The following is a 22492-nucleotide window of genomic DNA, read 5'->3' on the forward strand; positions in this document are numbered from 1 at the left end:
CTGTTTAAATCTGTTTATACCTGGGCATTGCATGACATAAAACCTTTTGGTTTTGCTTTCCTGCTACCTCTGAACTTGCCTTTGCAAAACTTGCTTCACAACATGTGATGTGAACAAAAATTAAGTTCCTTGTGTAGCATAATACCAGTTTCATGCAGCATGGATGAGAATGCTGTTGTCTCATTTAAATAATACCTCTTAATAAGATGTTCTCTGAGGAAGCAAAGGGAAAATAAAGTTTTGTCTGTAAATTATTGGCCAAAGACTGTTTTCTGTATCATATATAGAAGCTGTAAGGAAATGCAATCTATTTGGAGTACTTTTGTCAGGGTAAACAGAAATTATGTTTTCTATACAATTTTCAAACAAATTCTGTAGCAACCTAGAGATACAAAATGTTTTCACATCACTGCTGATGAAAGGAGTCTTAAAAAGGAAAATAAAAGAGTTCTCAAGAAACTGAAAAGAGACCTGAAATCATTATTGTAAATATCACTAACAATCAATTAATGATATCTGAAATAAATGCACATAAAGGAAAGCAATATAGAAATGAAATAAAATACAGCTAATACACCCAAAATTGTAAAATTGTTTTAAGAAGAGTCTTTCTCATTACAGCTGAATGTGATTTTCCAGATAAAGGCATTGTAATATGACCCTGTGTGCTGTTCTGTGTGTACAATAAAGCAAGCAAAATTAATCCCTTCCCCTGATGACCTCTAGAAATGAAAACCCATTATAGTAATAATATTTGTACTTAGGCCTTGATGTTTTTGTGCTGAATCTGAATGCCATGAAATGATTGTATACAGTGGCTGATGAGGACACATGTACAGATAAATACATAAATAATCCTCTTTATATAGGTGCAAGGTGACTTTTTAGATCTGGTATGGAAACTAGTTGAAGCCTAATAAAACTGGTAATCATTTTCTTTACTGCTTAGGCCTGAATCTTATTATGTTGAAAGGTCTATTAGGAATGTTTCCCTTTTTAACATGGAATGTATGTAACTGGATATTGTGCACAATCTTCCTGTTTGTAAAACTTGAATTAAGCATTGAAATTTCTGCCTAAGTTACTGGTTTTGGCATTTGCCAAAGTATATAGTATATCAAATACTATAATACATCTTTGTTACCAGTCTGTGGTTCGGTTAGCAAACCCCACATAAAGGGTAAAAGATCTTTTAAAAAACAACATTATTTAGCTTGGAACAGGAATCAATACTCCATATGATATGGTAATGAAACACAGACTTTGCAACATATTGACGGACAGTGAGAAAGTGTGTGTGGTGAGGGGAGTGGGTGTATTTGTGTGCATGTTGGAGGGACCACAATAGTATTAATAGCCTGTAAAGGAGGTTTCTGACATTTGGTAAACACATGAGCACGACACAGAGCACAATAGGAACTACAGTTCAGAAACAATGATATGTACATTGCTCTGGAACGCCATTAAGTACGTGTAAGCTTTCTTCTGTCAGCGTTTGTATTTTCACAGGATGTAGTAGCAAAGCATTGGCTTTGTGGAAAAGGAGGTCTAAAAAGACATCCACATATTGTTCGACTATTCTGCTTTGCTTTGAATGTTTATGTATCTTTCTGATGTGGGCTGTACATTCAAGGCAGTTCAGTTTTGCACAGTCTGGCTTTCTATTTGTCTAAGTGGTAATAAATTCCCATTGATCAGGGCTTAGTGGAAATTAGAACACCCTCCATGTGCCTCAGTCAGGGAGGCTGCTCCCAGCAGACTCTCGCTCACATTAAAAGCCCACTGGAATGTTTCAGAATGGTTGGTGTTGCTGCGTATTACTTCACAATGTCAATACCAGAAGGCATATTGATTTGGATAGCTTTCTTTAAATAAAAGAAATTCTTTAGTATTTGAAAATAGTAAAAATGGCCACCAGAGCAAAAATAACACTACTTTCTTAGGCTGCCCATCAGCTTGGGAAAGCCTTGAATTATTATACACTGTATTTTTTTTTTTTCGAAACCATATAATATGTGTTGTGATTTCAGTATATTAATTGTAAAGATTTATATAATTGTAGACTTCATCTGAAAAAAAAAAAGCTTGAATTTATTAATTGTGTTTTATTTCAGATTAAAATTGGGATTTCTTTTACGCAGTGTGTATGCATGTTTAAAGAGGGTGACCTGAGAAAGACAAAGATAATGCAATACTTATGAGTCTTTCAGACTTGTATTACTCAATGTTGGTCAAGCAGCAGGGGCAGAGAAGATATGGAGAGGTCTCTTTCTAATGCTGACTTCCATATGAGTGTGAGCAGACTGCTACAAAGTGTGAGAGAGGAGATAGGAAAGCAAAAAAGACAGATATGAATTGGAAGGCAATATATACTATGCTAATATCTGCATACATGAAACTCTTTATAATTATTAAAGACCTAAGTCAGTTGCTTAAATCCATATTATAAGGAACTAGAAGTCAAGATTCATCTGTATGACATAAAGATTGCCAATAAAGAGTGTGATTTGGCTTCAGAGGTGGTTTCTTTTTTCTAAAGAAGTTAGGAAGGCTGCAACGCAGCTATGTATCTTAGTGTGCCATATGTCAGGATGAATATGTCATCTCTACATCAGTAGTTTATAATGTAATAATACTTCCAGTATTTTTCCTCAGATTGTTTCCCATCCCTTCTTCTGGGTTCCATTTTGCTTTGCCTGATCCTTCAGGATCTTTCCTGGTATTTGCTCATCCCTGCATGTATGACTTACTGTCAGTAGTTGATGAAGGCTATTGGGGGGATAAAGCTCCTTGGGATGGGTGAGAATATGTGGCTGCTTTTGCCTGGGCATTCCTCTTCAGCATCCTTCTGCAGCTCTACTACACTGTTTTGAAATCCTAGTACTACCCTATGAAAATAATGCAACTTTCTCTTCTAGCTCAAAATGTGGGGTTTTTTTCAAGAACAGCATCAGTCATGCACAGCCAGTTAAATGAACACTTGTATTCAAATAACTTACTGATTATGCAAAACAACTCTGCCTGTTACGATACACATTCAGTGCAGAAAATTGCTGTGTTATTTGGACTGCTTTTCCCGTCACAATGAAACATACATCTGCTTACAGCTAAAAGTCCAAGGGCCTGATTTAGTAAAAATTAGTGATCCATCAGATTGATGGGCAATCTGCAGTCTTGGTGCCTTGAAATTTCTTGCATCAGTCACCAGATCATGATTTACTAATAGGGTTTCAGGGCTTGCAAAATAGCACAACTCTAACCACATATTAATATTTAATCTGGCATTTTAAGTGCACCTAACAAAAGACCCCAGAGCTGCTGACAGGACCCTACATTGTGAATTTCTTTAAAAGGAATTGAGCATTTCCATAGTGGTTTCATGTGGAAATCTGAAACAAGAAGAAATACATGACTTAAGCCCTGCTCATGAACTTACAAGCTTCTGAATATCTTTTCTTGAAAAACTGTTTATAGTCTGGGTTTTTGCTTGTTTTTTTTTGTTTGTTTTTTTTTTTTTTTTTTTTTTTTTTTGTAATCTAGCTTCAATAACATATGATAGAACTCCCTTTGGCCATTTCACTGTCCATAGCTCACAATAGCAGAGAAATTTCAAAACTCATTTCTATATTGTGTGCAATTAAACAGTCTGTTCTTTTAATGCTTAATCCACTTGGCAACTCTAGAAAGGTACTAAATGAGGTTAAAAATGTATAAGTCACAAAGACCTCTTTATAGCCATGAAATTTAGTAATTGAATCTGCACAAACTTAGTAAATTGGGCCCTCTGTGTTTTGTATAGCATTTTTAAGTAGCCAAAATATGCAAGAAGCTGAATTACATATTGACAATGTTTCTACCATTTCATAGTTTAAATAGTGCAATAGAGTGATTTAATAAGCAACTTCTGCTGCTGCTGTCAGATGAATATTCTAATTTTACAAAATGTATATAGTGCATGTCTGGAAAAGCGTTTATTGTTTTCTTCCATTTTCATATGCCATAATTTATGAAAGATGTTCCCAACACCACCTGTAATAACAGAATGTTTATTAGTGTGCAAATGAGGGTTATAAATGATGCTGCTTATCTATGGAACAAAACACAAAAGACAACTTATTAGCAAAAGACAAATTGCTCAGCAAATTTCAATGAGCTGCTATGTTTGTCATGAAAAAAACCTTTTATTTGCACAGATCAATGTTTTTATAATCCATTTAAAATAATATACTTGCCACTAGGTGGCTATTTCTGATCAGATCATTTTACCATTTTAATTACATTTTTAATATCCTGGCTGCATAAACAAAGATAAATTACAAGCCTTGCACAATCTGGCTGCTAGCTCAGGCACAATCTGTAATAATATCAGCTTTTGTTTGTGCCTCCTCTAATTAGATTCTGAAATCTAGGCTTTATCAATCAATAATTTTAATTTCAGAATTGCCTTTTGATCTTACATTTCATGTTTGTTTGCAGAAAATGATCAGTAGGACAAAGCTGATAATTTATGCAGAAACAATCTCTCAGCAGAGTTACAAGCACATTCCTAGCCATCAACACAACCCGGCAGACTAAGCTTGACACAGGTCTAATTAGCATGCAGATATGTGTCGCCTCATTGGCAATTCAAATTGCTTTTTTATAATGTACCTCAAATTGTGCTACTCAAACATTGTATTTGATTTCCAAAGCCCCCTGGGCATCCCATAATGTCTCCCTTCATCCTGGGTACGAAGCATTTATTGAACAATCTGCTTCGACTCTGGCTATCTTTTCGAAAGCACCCAAACATCATAACCATGGGACCTGGTTTTCCTCCTCATCCGACAGCAACTTGTTCTTCTGTGGAGTGGCGGGTGCCACGTCCGTAGGTTCAGCGATGATATGTTACCTTGTGAGCTCCTGCTCCCACGGTGGCTGCTCTATAGAGGGCTTCATTCCTGTGCCACTCATCTAAAAAGGGGGAGGATGTCTACAGAGCACACATTAATATGCGGCACATAACCACGTCTCTGAATGCCAGCCTTCCATTCTTCATTAAACAAAATGGCTGGATTGCAGTGATTGTTTTCCCCTCCACGCGCGCGCGCGCGCACAGGCACACACACCACGCACGCAGGCACATACCCACACACCCCCCACACGCACTCTGGCTCTCTCTCCTTTTGTCCCTCATGCACACGCACTCACACACTCACACACACTCACACACACGCACACACACACACACATAGCGTGTCACTGTTGGTGCAGCAAGTTACATGTGAAAAGTTATCTGCGGCATGCGTGACACGCGAGGAGATTCCTGCCAACGTCAGGGCCCTTTTTTGCCATGCAGCAACAAGTGGCAGAATCAATGGTTGTACAGTTATTCAGCAATGTAATTCATTTCACTGGCTTTGGCTCCCAGCCAGATCCGCCATCTGTCTCTTGCTCTCCCTCTCTCTCTCTCGCCTGAATTTGTCCTACATTTCGTAATGTTACGTGCTTGCCATCCTTATTCTATGTCAGAGGTACAGCACGAGCCTCACCCCCGTTCCGACGTGGAGTTCTGTGAGTTCGGTGGCACTTTGGATATTCCACTCCAGTGCCATAGGAAGAAAAGGGTAAGGAAAGAACAGAGGGATAGCTGCAAAGAGAATGGTGCTCTTCTATCTGAAAGCCAGTGCCTCCGCTTTTTATTTAAAGCATTGATATGGATCTGTCTCACATGGGAACTTTTCCTGCTTCGTTAGAGTATCTTCGTTTTCTTTATTGGATGCTGGCACTGTACGCCACTGCACAGCTCCGTGGAATGCCTGCTGTTGGATACTTGCAGATCCCTGCCACCAAGCAACCTCCTGCATTGGAAATCGGGTGACTACTCCAGGATCTTATGCGTGCTTGCTGTTTGAAGCTGCAGAAAAGTGAATAATCAATTAAGTATTGATTTCTTGTAAGATTTGGTAAATTTCAAAGGCAAGACAAAGAGGATGGCTTAAGGAAAGCACTGCAGGGACTTGGCGTAAATTAGACAACTAACAGCAGTGCAGAATAAAATAACACCTCAACTGAATATTTCCTTGGAAGAATTAGCACTAGCTATTGGAAGACGATGGTGGATTTAATCAAGACGGCAGGCACGCTTGAGTTTTAACCGTGAACCTGAAAGAGGAGCTAATTATAACCACCTTTTTATATGGAGCTAATTTGACTGAATGGATGCAAATGTGCTTTATTTATGGATGAAGAAGCAAGCCTTACAGCATTGACTTTGGGATCATCGCATATGCTAAGCTTTACAGCTTCTCTAAAAGTCAAGCCTACAGTACATTTTTATTTACTGAGAAGGTATTTATATGTAAGCATAAGCTAGCCGTACAAAAGATTCATCAGAACAATGTACTGTGTGGCACTGAGGATCTAATTATAATTTTGCAGCATTTCATGTTTTCTCTAATTTGGTACTTTTCAACCCTCGCTTGTGATGGGCTATAAATGGGACAATAAATGTATGATTTAAACTGTTGTGATTTTCATTGTATAGTTTATTAATCGTACTGTAGTTTTCTTAACGTGTTTTTGAATTATTCAGCAGTAATTTATAATGAAAGAAGCAGAAATGGTGGGGTGGTTTTAAATTCATTTATAATCTTCTCACAGATCTAAATGTACAGGTTCTACCAGCCGATGAGCTCTATAATTATGAAAGAATGTTAAAATTTTCAGATAAATGGGGCACTGAGTTTACAATGGGCACAATATTGTATAATCAGTAAAAAGAGGATTGTTATGTTTTGACTCTGTGGAGAATGGTCTTGGTTAGTTAACTCCTTCTATGCTGATAATGGTAAGCAAATATACTTTATGTAAGAAAATAGGGGGAGAATGCAATGCAATGGTTTGATGTTTTGTTAGTCTGAAACCTTAGCATATTTTTTTTCCATTTATTTCCATTTCTGTTACTTTTCTTTTCCCTATTTGCTTCTCTGGGTTTTGTCGAGGTTTTTTTTTCCTCCTGTCTTGCAATCTACATTCCCTGAGCAACCACAGGAACCAAGTTACATTAAGCTTCAACACAAAGACGATGTAAGAATAATGAATCCTCATTTGCATCGACATTTGTATTCAGATTTGCCAGGCTATAAACTTGGCAGATCAAGCGGAATATTAAGTAGAAGCTTCCATGGTAAATTGCGACTCTTGCAATTGCTGAGTCGTTTTTCCTATTTTTTGCATGCGTACGTGTGTGTGTACATGTGTGTTTGTATGTGTGTATACATGTGTGTGCATGTGCATATCTGTAGTGCCAGGTGAAGTCTCATGACTACTTGGTTTCTGAGAAGCACATTGGCCCTCTTTCTCTTTCAGTATATGATGTCAGTTTATGCAAAATGAAGCAGGAATACTCAAGCACTAAGCATTTTAGCTGAAGATACAGTGTGACATATGAATTGAGTATTCACTTGCTTTTCCAGAGACTGTGTGAAAGAATTCCTTAAACAAATAAACACTATTGCATAATCACACAGATCTTTTGCATCAGCTGGAGGTTTAATTTCAATGCACGTAGAGTCCAAAGCAAAAACTCTGAGGTAGCGTTGAACATACCTGCTGCATTATGCTGTTTTATTTGTGGTGGTGCTGCATGCATGCATGCATGTTTCCATGAAAAACTTTGGCCTTGGTGCACCTACCATCAGCTGTTCTTCACTTTGGTTTGGTTGGACTGTCTCCAGCCTTACAGCAGTACGTGCAAGAGCTAAGTTGGCCCTTCTCTTCCAGAGTTGGATATCAAACCTTTTCCTTCACTGATATTTGCTGAAGAAAAGGGGGTCCTACATAATCCATTTCCTCATGAAAGTGGGAACCTCTGGATCAACCTCTTTCAGAATTAATAACTGCAAAAATGGGGTATTTACCTTATAATTCTCCTGCTTAACTCTGTGTTACTGAAAGTAATTTATTTCAGAAGCAGTGAAAAAATACTCAGTCAACAAGTGCTAAAGATGCTTCAAGACTCACTTTTGCTATCCATAGATTTTCAAGTATTTCAACAAAGTCCTCTGGAGAGAACTTAAGTGTCACTGAAGGACATTAGGAAATGCAGGAAATTATCAGGCATGCAGAAAATACTTCCAATCTCTTCATATGCATCCCCTTCCTACCCCTTCCATAACCACAGACCTAGAAAGAATGTCACTACAGTCCACAGTGTTTGTTTTCACAATTTATTGTTGGCTTCTATGTTAAAAATGTACTATTATAGAAAAAAATCCTGGAACTTGTTCTAGTCCTTTCTAAACAAGTTAAAGGACTGATTTAAAAAACTTAAACTATTGATGGTCATTTAGCTAACCCATTGAAAAGCAAGTGCAATGCAATGGCTGAACCTGTTGTAAACAATATTATACTGTATAAGTATTGGCTACAATTTCAGCTGAAAAAGCTGTATCAGCTTTGTTTTCTATAAAAATAGACAAAACCCTAATACTGTTTGGATTTACTTTAATTTTGTTTTTACACTATAATGGGATAATAGATCATGCAGGAAATGGTCTCTTGTAATGCAGTGTTCACTGAAGGAGGAAGATGATGCTCTGTTCACGTAGAACAGCAACCTGTGGCAAGAAAAGGCAACCATGCATCATTACTCATTTGCTATTTTTGAGAAGCTTCATAACTATATTATATAACTATATTTTATTATGGGTGAAAACATGGAATATGGTGTTTCCTTCCTTTGAAAGACTATTCTGAGCTGCATTTCCAAAATGATGCTTAAGGTAGAAGGGAAAGGTAGAAAGGAAAGGTAGAACTTAGAAGGTATGTTTCCATACTTTCCTTATGCATATCATCTTGGTGAAATTATATTAAACTTTGTTGTTTTGGTTAATATATATACCTCCCACTAAATGTTTTGAAAATTTGCCCTAAAACAGCTAAAAAAGTGTCCTTTTCTGAGAAAGGAAAAACAATATCTTAGTAGCTTTCATAAAATAATAAAATTTTTAAAAAAATTAAATATATCTAAGTTCCAAATTTATAAGGAATAACAGATTAATAGACTGCAATGTTTTTGTTAGACAGGCATTTGCAATAGTCATCCACTAAGTGAATCCTTTGAAAAATTAATGCCTTTGGGGGTTTCTTTGTCCCCATTAAAAATTCCCCAATTTCTTGCTCTTTGACTATAGAACCCAAAGAAAGGAGAGATGAATGAAAAGTACTTTAGGCTCCAAAAATTTTATCAGATTCATTGACAAAGAGATGAAAAATAACTGGAGAAAAAAGAGGAAGGTATTAAGCTAATATTTCCTGGGAGAAACTCCAATCTGTTGTCTGGCCTTTTAGGTGTACAGTGTTGTTGAGTAAAATACTGGAGTGCTACACATTGAAAAAATGTAGTGTGTGATGTATATTCACCACCACTGGACAGAGTGATGGCAGGCAGGCAGTGCAGGCATAGGATGTGGACACTTTAGAAGGAAAGCTCAAGGCCTCTTACAGTATTTCAGTCTAGCTCATTGTGTTGCAAAACAATTTAGGATTCCAACAATACAGAGCTCACTACATATAGCAAGGGTCAAATCTGCTGGCCCATAGTATTTAAAGGGAAGCTATAATTTTTTACCATTAGTCCTCTGATCAAAGATCCTTTTGTGTAACCTACTGTTGTGATGAGTATCACTCAAGTGTTTTATTTCTTACTGGCAGCTTGGTTGTCTGTTTCTCTCATTGGTGTGGACTTACCTTGGGACTGAACTGTAAGTTTTCTGCATCTGCAGGAATGTAGTTTCTTAAATAGCATTTTTCAGACTACTTTGTGCATGAATCATTTTGAATTTGTAGAATTTAACTGTTTCTCTTATATAGCCAGTAAACCATTTCCACTTCAAGTTTCTGGTTTTTGGTTAAGACAGAAATGACTTTTAAAATGAGCCAATAAGTATATATGCAAACCAGAGAGTAGAAGAGACAACAGATTGAGACTCAGAAGTGGCTTTTGTACTTTCTTTTTATAAATGATGAGAGTTAAACCTTCTTTCCAAGGTGAAATACCTGTTCTGCTTTATGGTTCCTTCAGTGGTGTGTCTCTTGAGACACCAAATCTGTAATCTCTATGAACATTTCAGTAATTTACAATGAAAAGTTGAATGTTTTGTGCACGATTTTCTAGTTTTGCTAAAGACTGGTGCAAAAGTGTAATCCACTGAAATATGCTGAATGCCCTACTTTGGCATTCAATAAAAAGTTCATGCTTTCCTTAATAAAATAATTATGCTTTCAGTGTCAACAGCTTTCACATGGCAAACCTTTTAATTTAATTGCCAGAACTGAGTTATCTATTTTCAATTGCAAGCTGTCCTTCAATTACTAGAGACAAAATTTTAAAGACTATAAATATTGTTAGATAATGAATAACCTGGACATGCACAAAATTCCCTCAGACCTGAGACCCTTTTTTGTGGGGTTACTTATTGAATCTTGTATCAAATCACACTGCAGTCCTGTAATTTGTATTTATATAGAATCTAGCATAATTAGATTCCAGTTCTGATAAGTATCATAACTTAAATAATCCTAGAAATACATAGTTTTAGACAGTAGACAGGCTTTCAGGGTGGCTGTTTATTTGCATAATCAACACTGTCTCATTTAGTTTAGTGGTTACTGCTTTTGGCAAAATTCTGTGGTCATTAAATGTGCTTTGAATTTCATTGGGAATTTTGCTTAATGAGAAGAGATTTTGATGCAAGGTCAGCTCTCTGAAAACCATACCAACCCACGCTTCATTATTGTCACAGTGAGTCATACAACAAGCAACATGGAAATCACTTCATTCTGCACTGAACTTGGCCAGCTCTAGCATTGAATTCAACATTTTGGTAACAAAACTCACCAACTGAGCACAGGGAAGGCTGAGGAAAGAAGAATCTAATTTTTGAATTTTAGGTTATTACAATGCATAGGTTAGAGACAGGAGAAAGTCTCTGTGCAATGAAGGAACAATACTGGATGTTGATAAAACAAGTGCAAGGAGATAGGAATTGAAACAGTATTTTTACTGTTAACCTAATGTCCATCATTAAAAGAAAAAATAGCTGCAGAACACAAATTCCAGTCATTGCAACTTGCAATGTATAAGTACCAGTTTCTCCTGGATTCATAATTTACATTGGAATCTGCAATGAATCATGGCACATAGAAGTGGTCCTAGGCTGCAGAAGATAAATCTAATGACACATCAGCTATTACTAATTTAGGGCTGTCTGCTGCTGCTCTCAGTAATGTAAGTAGAAGGTTTTCTGTGAACTGTACTGGGAGCTGTATTTGGGCTTGTTCACAATACACTGAAGTTACTTTTGCTGTACTACGCCACAGTCATAAACACTAACAGGGCATTTTAAATATCTGAAGTATTCTGGAGCCATATTCAATTTAAAGTTTTCCATCCTGACCTAAGTGTTTCCTTAGTAATAGTTAGCATAGAAGTTGATCCCTGCAGTTTTTAGAAAACTATTTTTTTCTTTTTAAAAAATGAAGTTTTTGCATATGAATTCTCTAGATAACAAATATAATTTCCTCTGAAGCACTTACAAAATATAAATAAAATGCTGCAAAATAGAGGTTTAAAAGGATCCAGCTATGAAATGTGTCTTTTTCCTCTTACATTTTTCAAATTTAAATTAGATTTTCCTTGCATTTGTGTCTCAGCAAAACAGTAAATTCCCCCCTGAAAATCCTGGCAGCCAGAAAGATCCTAGTGAATGTTCAAGCCACAGTAAAAACATGGGGATGAGCTGATATCCCCCTGATGCCTTTCAGACTCTTCTTGACAATTAACACACCCAGTACACCAAAAGATAAAGGGGCAGGATATGTTGAAGCTGTTGGTCAGAAATCTGAGTTTGGGGAGAGAAGGAGAAAAGTGAAGCAGAGAGCAGAGCAGACCCACACGTGTTGTAGCATCACAGAAAATGAAGTGGAGAGTCCTAGCAAAAGAAAATTTCCCCATAGGTCCACTTAGATACTACAGGTAGAAGGAGACAGCAGTCTTTTCAGAATGTATTACAAAAATGCAAGACAATACAGAGCTTTACAGTACAGGAAAACATTATTTACATTATTAAGCAGTGCAACTATTTTAGAAAGAAAAAACACAAAGTACTTCCTGGAATGAACAACTGAGTTTTTAACTATGTTTCCACAGCTTCACAAATTTTCTCAGTACTACTTTGTATTGCACTTTCAGCGATGTTCTGCATGATTTTTAAGCTCCTACCATCAAAATTGTTTTCCATTTCTCATACATACTACTTCGACAGCGCTTCTTCTTATACATAATGACTAGTACTGCCTGGACGACCTGCTGAAAGTGTTTCAGAGTTTCTCAGCAGGATGAAAGTTAAAAACAGAAAGAAGTTGTAATCTTCTTGATTATTTGCAGGGAGATCACAAATTGAGAGAGAAGGTTATCTTGTTCTCAATAAAAATGAAGGATTGTGAAAAAAAAATTGCTTAGCATCCTGTGGGGGGTTTTAACAAGTCACCCGCTAGTTTTATCTCAGTTATGGATTCCAATCTTTTGTTCGGTCATTTTGTTCCAAATGAGTCTAAGTTCTGGTGTTTCTTATTACTTGCATTTTCTTTCCAATTTATGTTTTAATCTATTTCTGCAGCAGGACACTTCCAGATGTTTAGTTTTGTGAAGTGCTAAGCATCTTAAGCATATGCAGATCCTCTGACCTGAGCCCCACAGGCTTTGCTTAGAATACCTTAGTACTTTTTGAAGACCAGTTAGCATGTTCCATATAATTAAAAACAGAGTACAATGAAGGTTATTCCTGAATTTTGCTTTTACTGGCATTTTGCATTAAAGAAAAAATAAACCCTAAATGAGCTAAATCCAAGATTTTGAGTGGCTAGATATTTGTGATTTTTTAAATTCAGATTGGTGTTGCCCATTTAAAAAGAGTCATGACTGACAGCACTTTCAAAAATCAGGCCTCTGTCCCAGCTGTTGAAAATGGCTGTCTCCAAACTTTAAGTTGCCTATTGCAAATATCAACTTCAGTCAATGCTGCATTTTAAACTTCATGCCTTATTTCTTTAAAAAAACAAGCCATCACTCATGCTGAATTTAATCCCCAAAAAAATACCCCAAACCTTAAACTGGTTATAGTGTTCATTTTGCAGTAACTATACATTGATGTGCAATTACAATGAAGATTTCTACTACTCAGGCTATTAATATTGTAGGAAATCCAATGCAGAGAAATGGAGCAGACACAGTTCTTATTTCTACCCCTGAAAGGGCAGCACTAGAGAGGGCTGGCTTCAGCAGTATTATAGCCAATACAAAAAGGGAGGAGTTTCTTCCATTCAAAAGAAGAAAAAATATTATCTTTTTATCATCAAGTCATTTAGAAAAGAAACCACAGGTGGGAATCCTGAAAGCTTACATAAGTCAGAAAGGTCAAAAACCAATTTCTGACTTGTTGAAGACACCCTCCTGGTTCTTTGAAGTGCAATTTTTTTTTTTTCTAGTGGTATTCTTGGCCAGCCAGGCAGCTTATTAGACAGTCAGACTGCTTCATGTGACTATTCTAAAGACTGTGTTGACTTCTTATTTGCACCACTATTTAGTTTAAGGCTTTTTTCCTGTGAAGGTTATTTGGTTTGCATTTGGTGGTATCTCTCAGCCCTAAGATTTGCAACTTACAAGCATGACAACCTCTGTAGATCTTCAAAATATGGTGGGAAACCCTATATTTTTTTAAATTAATAATTAAGGTGCTCATTTACAGAAGAAAAAAAATACATAACATATTACAGTGGGGATATGCTTTTGAATGTCTAACTGCATAATATGACAATGCAGCAATAGTATACTTGGTAAAACTGTTAATAATTGCTAAGTCAAAAACTGTTAATAACTGCTAAGTCAAATGAATATTTCTAAATAGTGCATCTAGTCTAAGCATTAATTTTTGTATTGCATCTCCAAGAATTTGTCTCCCAAAATAGCATGTCATTCATTTTAAGTAAAGCAAATGGAAAGAAAAGATCCAGTATAGATAAAGGGGGGAAATCATTTCATACCCTGCTGTTTGATAGCAGTCACACTTTCCATGTCAAATGGCATAGATTTTTATACAGAAAAACTACTTTTTGGAAGGAATTGAGGGGAGGGGCATAAAACAAAAGTGTTTATTAACAGTTACAGTCCTGATACTTTACCTAAATGCCTTACCAAAAATGGAGAAAATTTTAAAAGATAATTTAAAAAATAGTAAAAATACCACAAAGGTAAAATCTCCTGATTTTTTTTAATATACATTAATGATTTTAGCAGCATATCTCTGTAACTTCTGTAGGAATCTGTAGCATCTGAGAGCAAACAGGATTAGGGGAACATTCAGTGCTAGACAAGAGTGAATCCCAAAAGACAGCTTGCATATTTGATTTAGAAACAACCTTCCTTTTATCTGGACCTGACCAAATCAAGCTATTTTTCTTACTTGAATAACCTTTTTCTGAGATCCACCTTTATCTTTCACCCCTTTGTGAAGGAGTGAAATACCTGAATACAGCTTCTAGTTTCAATTTTCTTTTTATGAAGCATTCAGAAATCTGTCCTTATTTATAATTCTCATCTCACTAAAATTTTACCTTGAACAAAAAGATTTAGTACTCTTACTCTAGACATAGTAGGAACAAGTTTAGTATGAGCTAATATATTGTTGTTTTCTTAGAAAAGGATATATGACAGAAGCTGCTGTGCTATCAATTGCAAATGACCTAGTGAAACTTGGAGGAAAAATACACACAATCCACTTCCCCAAAGGGGGAAAAAAAAAAAAAAAACAACAAACAAACCAAAACAACAACAACAACAACAGCCAAAAAAAAAAAAAAACCACCAAAACCTACTGGACTTCAGCTGAAGGTTTGCAAATCATTGTGTGAAATACTAACCTTTCATCGCACTCAACAGATCCTAGTATGTGACAGTATGAATCTTTTAATCAAGCTGCCTAAAACCCTCAGGCCATGGCTTGACAATACAGTAAATCTTACTTCAGAGCTCTTGATCTAGGAAATGTGGAAATGCCACAGCCACGTGATGCAAAGCAGTCATTTGGTACACGATCATTACTATGTCATTACTGTGTTTGTTCCAGCAACCTTTTGTTGAATCAGGTGTCATTTTTCCTCCTACAGGTGACTTGAAACCCCTATAAGAGAAGAAAGATGATATAAATTATATACTATATCCTTTGAGCAGTTCAGCAGTTATGCAATGGCATATTGACATTGAACAAAATCAAGTTAGTATCTGATATTGCAAAAATCTAGCATAAGTGGAGGTAGAAATTGCAGCCAGAAAAAGAAAATTTCCTCTGAAAGGGTATTCCAAAATATCTGAAATTGCTAGACACATTGAAAAGCCATATATTGAAGACTCATCCTAAAATTTATTCTTTGTTCTACCTAATGGTGCTTCCTAAAATATTGAGTCTACAAGTTCTACCACGTAGGGCTCAGTACTAGTAATATGAGGAAGACTACATAGTGTGAGATCAGAAAAATCCTGTCCTTTGCCATGTGTAGGGTAAAAGTCTGAGAGTTAATTTTTAGGGGTTATTTTTTTCAGTTGCTACCGGATGTTGACCAGAAAGTTGGAAGGGCTGGCATCCTCCCACGGTAAGTTCTCACTGGTTTTCACTGCCAAAGTTTTCATGATAATCATCAAAATTTATACCAACAATTGTCCCTGACTGTGCTTAATAGTAAAACAAGATGGAAAGAACATTTCAAGAACAAATTGTTCATTTGTATGCAAACTACTTGTCCTGAATTTGTCAAAAACCTCTTGCTTTCGCCTTACGCCCACACCAGAGCAGTTCCAAACTATTAAGTTTCAGCACACTTAATTCTTATTGTTCCTGGCATTGCTTGTAGAAGAAAGGGATTCTGAGGATATTTCAAATCTTCTTGTGTGCAGCGTAACAGTTGTTTACAACGTTACTGAACTGTATCAGTTAGCATCCTGCCTCATAAGAACCTGCTTGGTACTGCTGTATTTTAAATACAATTTTACTCGCTTTTTTAAAATAAGAAAGGCTTAGCAGATGACCTAACAGATATTAGTAGTCCAAATAATAAGGCTGCTTCTTATGTCATTGAAATTCTGAAGTGCTAATACATTATGATGCCAAATAAGTTTACACTTGAAATTCAGGCGTTCAAAGCAACTTTTGGCCTAAATAACTGTTCAAAAACGTTTGAATGCGAAGGTATTAATCAAATTAATCAAAACAAAGGCAAATCAAATGCATAAATTTACAATTTTGAAAACAAGTTAGGCAAAATATGTTAAAAGGAGAAGCTGAAGAAGCAATAAATAATGATTGGAATATACAGATTAAATAAGAATGTTGCAACAGTTTTGTGAGATTCTCAGGAGAGAATTGAGTTATGCCTGCTTTTGGTTTTGCTGATGATAATGGTAGGAAGAAAAGGAGTGCAAGTGATTAAGGCATTATTGTAATACTTAAGTAACTTGGATAATTTCCTGACAACTTTAAGCCTTAGGGGAAAAAAAAGTAGCTGTAAACACCTGTTTTCCAGCCACCATCTGTGACATCATACTTCTTAATAAAAGAATCTTGAAACAGTCATATTTTTCAAAACCTCCTCTCTAAGCAAAGCTTAGAGATTTATTCACTTGGAAAAGAGAACTAAAAAAGGTTGGGGTATTTTTGGCATTAGTTTTATGTTAGGAATTTCAGTACATCTGGGTGTCACCCAACGTGGTACTCAATCAAATCAAATGTGGCACTTATCTTACTGGTGTTTGAATGTCCTTGACTTTATGGAAGTGAGCTGGAAGTCCATCTCTCTGGCTGTTGTGGAGAATCCCAACAAGTGGCTATGGTTATATTCTCCTGGCTATTAGGAATGTGCATTGAATAGAGGCTTTTCTTCCATCTGATGCATGTAAGGTGATGAGGAATCCCAGCCCCTCCACTCTGAAGAGTGCAAGATGCCCATGAGGTTGACTCTTCTCTCCAACATTCACACAAGAGCTGGAAATAAAGTGGTTGAAGTCACCCTGTAGCTGGAGTTGCCAAGGCTTTGTCTACCCTGTTTCTGAACAAAAGCCAAAACGGAGGCTGGTATTTTTCAGCTTTTTAGTGACCACTTGATGTGCAGTTCCTGACTTCAGAGGTAAGTGTCATGTAATTGTGCTTCCAGTAATGGCAGTCAGATAATTCTGTATGAGTACAGTTTTAACTATCAACTGGACGTAGTTCAGTAGATCTAATAAATAGATATGACAATTGTCCCTATTCTAGCTTTCTTTAATGATGCTAACCGTAACTATGCATTTTTATGCACAGCATAATAAAATTTTAATTACATTTTTCTCAGTTTGACTGCTTAAAGAAAGAGGGCGTGCATATCTGCCTGTCTGTCTCTGTGTATACTATACCAAAATAGATTTTCAAAGTGGTAATCTGAAAGATACAAGTAAAGAGTTCCAAGATTGGCTGTAGACCTAATCATATGTCTCGTATTGAAAGAGAATTACTTGGCTGAATTTGTCTCAAAGACATTTTGGCAGCTTTTCATTTGTGTTTTTTGCCAGTAACAGACATCAAAATAAGTGCAAAGATCTTTTTTCCCCTAAACTGCCAAATTAAAACATTTGCTGTCAGTTCCTTCCAGTTCATTGCTCTTTCACAGAATCATAAAGTAACCAACTATGTGAACAAAAAAAAAAAGTCTGATAAATATTTGTGTTGGGCTTTTTTTAATTAGAACTTCATGGAGACGTGTTGGAAAGGACCTTAAGAGGTCATCTAATCTACACCCCTGCTCTCTATGGGATCAGTTACACAATGTTACTGGCAGACATTTGTCTAATGTTCTTTAAAAATAGCCATTACAGGGGCTTCCTTGACCTCGCTGAGTAACCTGTTCAAATACTATTCTTCAAATATGAATGTTTTTCCCATTATTTAAATTAAACATTTTTGCACACAGATACACTGCTTACTTCTTTCCTTACCACCATGAAATATCAAGAATTGTTGGTTACTCTTTTAACAATAAATTTATTTGACTTTTTTTGACATTACTGTTCTATCTCAGTTGTTTAATTCTGTTGATTGCCTCAGTTGCTATATATAACAATGGTCTCGTTGGTATAGAGTTTGCCTCTGTCATCTTTAGTGAATACAGATCTTTGCTAGTGAATCTGATACTACACTGCATGATACCACATTACATGATACCACATTATATGCATGCATATATATATATATATATATATAAATACAAACATAGAGACACTAAAGTTCTAATGGAGCGGTCTGTAATAAGTGCAACTATTTGGGAAATATATTTCAAAATTTCAGATATCATGAAGTACATACAATATATATTTACATAGATGATATTTTTTACTTTGCACTTGCTGTGTGTATAAATATGTATATATATATATATATAAAATACTGCACTGTGGGCAAGAACAGTACAAAATTATTAATAAACTAAGAATACAAAAATTCATTTCATATCCAGAAAGAGCTTCTGTGTCTTTGGGATAGTCACATTCTGCCTAGTGACCATGGCAGAGAAATGTCGATCAGCTTCACACCAATTATTTCATAGTCAAACATTGTCTTTATGTGTAAGACACAAAAGCATACAAAGACACAAGTACACACACAAAAAATCACACACCACTTGTGCTTCTGAGCTTCTAAAACAGAAACAGAGAAATACTATGAAAAATATGTGCTTCAGTTTGGTTCAGATTTTTTAACCAATGATCTTTGAGCAGGTTCACATTTTTTCCCATACAGTTCAACCAACCATCATCAAAATCAGTAGTAATGAAAAGAACTGCAATATCAAAAAAAAAAAAAAAAAAGGCTTTGAAAGACCTTAAAGTTCTGAAACATTTGATCCAACACATGTTGTCCACAGGCCTTCTTAAAGAGATTTCCAAAAGGGGAAATATATCCTTCTAGTTCCAAATACAAATCTGGAAAAAAGGTCAGAAGGGGAGCAAGCACCCTCATAAAAACTAGAACATTTGGGTCATTTTCCCACAATATGATGTATTTTCAAAGTCTACCCCTCATTTTCTGGCTTCTAGTTTTTATATTCTTTGGTATTTCATAGCATTTTTTCTTTCATGTAACATGTAAAAAATAGTGTTCCATGTCTTAACAAATGAAAGAGTTGCAAGTTTTCATCGTTGGTACTGCTCCATACTCATCATTTGTATAGGATTAACACGCTCAGAAGCACAGAGACACTGAGTTACAGCTTCATCCTCCATAAAAGAGACCACATTTTTATTCGGGGAAAAAGTAGTATCAAAGTACTTTCTAGTTCTTTGCATGCACTTGTTTAAAGAAACTTTTTCTCTCTTTCCTTTTCCCTATATGCCTCCTCTGCTCACCAACCTAAGAGAAAGTGTTGCTTTGATTAACTTGTGTCTGTAATGTTGTAAGTCTGTTCTCTAAAAGTTCTGTTTGGACTCAAACTTGTAACATTTTTTTAGAACATTATCCAATGATCCAATCAGCCCAAAATAATAATGTCACAAGCAATTCTTTTTTTTTTTTTTTGTGTTTAATGACTTGAATTTACAAATCCAGTCTTGCTTGATATGTATCTGTAGAGAATGAAAAGAACTTTGATAGTTAAAAATGACTGCCTTGTTAAAAACCTGTCTCCTTGTTTGATCGTCACCTTTGAAAGCATTTTAAAATGTGACAAAGGTGAAAAAGGATCTCAGAGAGGGGTAAGGTGTAGGCAGCATTTGAATACCTGGGGATCTGCCATATTTCTCTACCAACACATTGGCTTAATGAAAAAATGAATGAATTCCTATTTATTGAATTTTTTTTCACTATTTATGAATTGAAGGGAGATTCTGAGATCATGTCATTACAACAGGATCATAAATGAAACCTGACCACAAGTTCTTATTAAAGATGCATCCACATTTTCATTTTAGTTCAGGTTTTTTCTGGACTTTTATTACTAAACACTCTTTATCTTGAAAATGCCTGAACTATAGTTTTTACACATTCCAGTAGGCACATCCATGTTTCCTACTGCTCGTATTTTTCCTAATAGAAGGTGGTTAACAAAGGAATAAGATCAGGAAAGGAAAAGTATAAAAGGAAAAGCGTAAAATATTAGTTCTCTAGGAAGCACATTTCAGCAGACATAGCTGAGGTGTGCCTCTTGGTGTAGTGTGTCAGTTGATGATGATGAAGGTCCATTGTTTTAGAACAAAGTCTTTCACCTTGGAGGGAGCTCCGTTGGGTACACTATGGTCTGGATGAGTGAATGGAAGTTGACAACAGAGCCCTGCTGCTGCCCCTTCAAAACATGGCTACAGGGTAGAGAGACACCAGTGTCTATCTCCTTCTCCTGCGTATGGAGCGCTCAGAAGGGAGGGCAGTGGGGAAGGTCTCAGGGCTGAGATGGCACTGAAACCTGGGCACTTTGCATCACATCCTGACAGCCATACAAACTAATGGACGAAAATAAACTTACCTTGAAGCAGCCAAGTTACAACTTGTTGGAAGAAAAGAAAAACAGGTTGATTGAATATGCTTCCTAAAGAAAAGAACCATAAAGCTCATGGCACATTTTCGAGGTTCTTCTGCTGGCATGACTGAAATAAGAAAAGTTACTTTGGAAGCTGTACTTGCAAACTAGAATGGAATATATCCATGTAAATGTACTGGCTGATAGCATTTATAAAGGATCTGAAGCAGGTATGTGTAAACACTTATAATGTCAGATTCTGCATACTAGAGAGCTTCCATGTTAATTTTATTAAGCTTTATTCCTAGTTACAGTCATGGTTTGACGCTGGCCAAATGCCAGGCACCCACAAAAGCCACTCATCCTCCCCTGCTTTAGCTGGGCAGAGGAGAGAAAAATTTAAACAAAGGGTTCATGAGTTAATGACCAGGAGAAAACACTCCAAGGGCAAAACAGGCTCAACTTAGAGGCGCAAAGTAAGCTTATTACTAACAATATCAGAGGAGGATAATGAGAAGTAAAATAAGCCCTTAAAAATACCTTTTCTTCCCCCAACCCTTCCCTCCTTCCCACCAACAGCACAGGGACACGGAGGATGTGGGTTCTGGTTAGTTTGTCACCTGAGGTTTTCTTCTGCTGCTGAAGGAGAGGAGTCCTTCCCCTGTGAGACTGTTTCCCACTGGAAACAGTTCTCCGTGAACTTCTCCAGCATGGCTGCAAACCTCATGAGCAGCAGTTCTCCCAAAACTGCTGCAGTGTGAGTCCTTCCCATGGGACTCCCAGTCCTCCCCAAACTGTAGCTTGGATTACTCTTCCATGGGGTGCAGTCTTCCAAGAACAGGATCCTCCAGCCTGGAAGCAAGGGCTCCCTGGCTCCACTAGATCTCCAGCTGGACCTCCTCCAGGCATCCACCCACTCCAGCGTGGGCACCACCCCCATGGGCTGTGGGTGGATCTCTGCAACCCTCATGGATGCCATGGGCTGCAGGGGCACAGCTGCTTCACCACAGCCTCACCACAGCCTGCAGAGGAATCTTGGCTCCGGTGCCTGGAGCACCTCCTGCCCTTCCTTCTCCAGTGACCTTGGTGTCTCCATGTTGTTTCCTTCACATGTTCTCACCTCCTTTTCTTCTCTGGCTGGAATTCTAACTGCCCAACCGCCTTTGTTTTGACTTCTTCTTATATATGTTATCACAGAGGCATTACCATCATGTCTAATTAGCCCAGCTTTGGCCAGCAGCATGTTCATCCTCAGAGCCATCACAGACCAGCTGTGCCAGACATGGTGGAAGCTTCTGGCAGCTTCTCACACTAGGCCGTGGAAAACCAACACAATTACTAAGACTGAACAAATCCTAATGTATAATCTTAAATGCAACTAGGCAAAATGTGGCTATGACTTGCGAGGCTTTACTCGTAGCCTAAACAACAAGAGTTTAAATGAGCTAAAAATAAAATCAATAGGAAAGAAAGGATACCACCAAGAATAATCTATCTCATGTTGTAAAATTAAAATCCAGAATTTAAGGGACACAAACTGCTATCTATTGCATTCTAAAGTATTTATAGTACCTATGGACAAAAAAGGGTGCATTTAGAACTGCACATCAGTCTTCACTTAGAAGTGCTTTATTTTGTCTAAGTCACACCCTAAAATAATTGTAACATAGCATTTGAAGTTAATTATACTGTATCTAGGAAACACCCTGGATTTTATTGCAAGGCTGAATATGCCAAAGGTTTGGGTGCTTCCACTGCCAGCAGCTAGTAACACAGTAAGAAAGTCCAGCTTCCTGTAAAACAGGATAAAACAAGAATTTTTATAGACATAGTGAAAATATACATATATTCATGAGTCAATGGAATGAGTCACAAAAACTGTGTTTTCACTTGAGAGGAAGCAACTTTAGCCCATCTTACT

At 36.8% G+C, this 22492-nt stretch overlaps 1 long non-coding RNA gene across 4 annotated transcripts in view; it reads left to right on the forward strand.

Moving 5' to 3' along the window:
- Positions 1-6498: 6498 nt before the first annotated feature.
- LOC135281108 (uncharacterized) overlaps positions 6499-22492 on the forward strand; it is an 85233-nt gene continuing 69239 nt past the window's right edge. For 2 of the 4 annotated variants that reach the window (XR_010347871.1, XR_010347876.1), the window contains exons 1-3: positions 6499-7168; positions 15641-15690; positions 16992-17217. This is a non-coding gene — a long non-coding RNA (uncharacterized LOC135281108). Of the gene's footprint in view, positions 7169-7764; positions 10430-15624; positions 15691-16991; positions 17218-22492 lie in introns of those variants that run through there. The other 2 variants (XR_010347872.1, XR_010347878.1) reach the window with 2 other exon arrangements.

The sequence above is a fragment of the Passer domesticus genome, chromosome 1 (assembly GCF_036417665.1).
Source record: "Passer domesticus isolate bPasDom1 chromosome 1, bPasDom1.hap1, whole genome shotgun sequence".
NCBI classification, from domain to species: Eukaryota; Metazoa; Chordata; class Aves; order Passeriformes; family Passeridae; genus Passer; species Passer domesticus.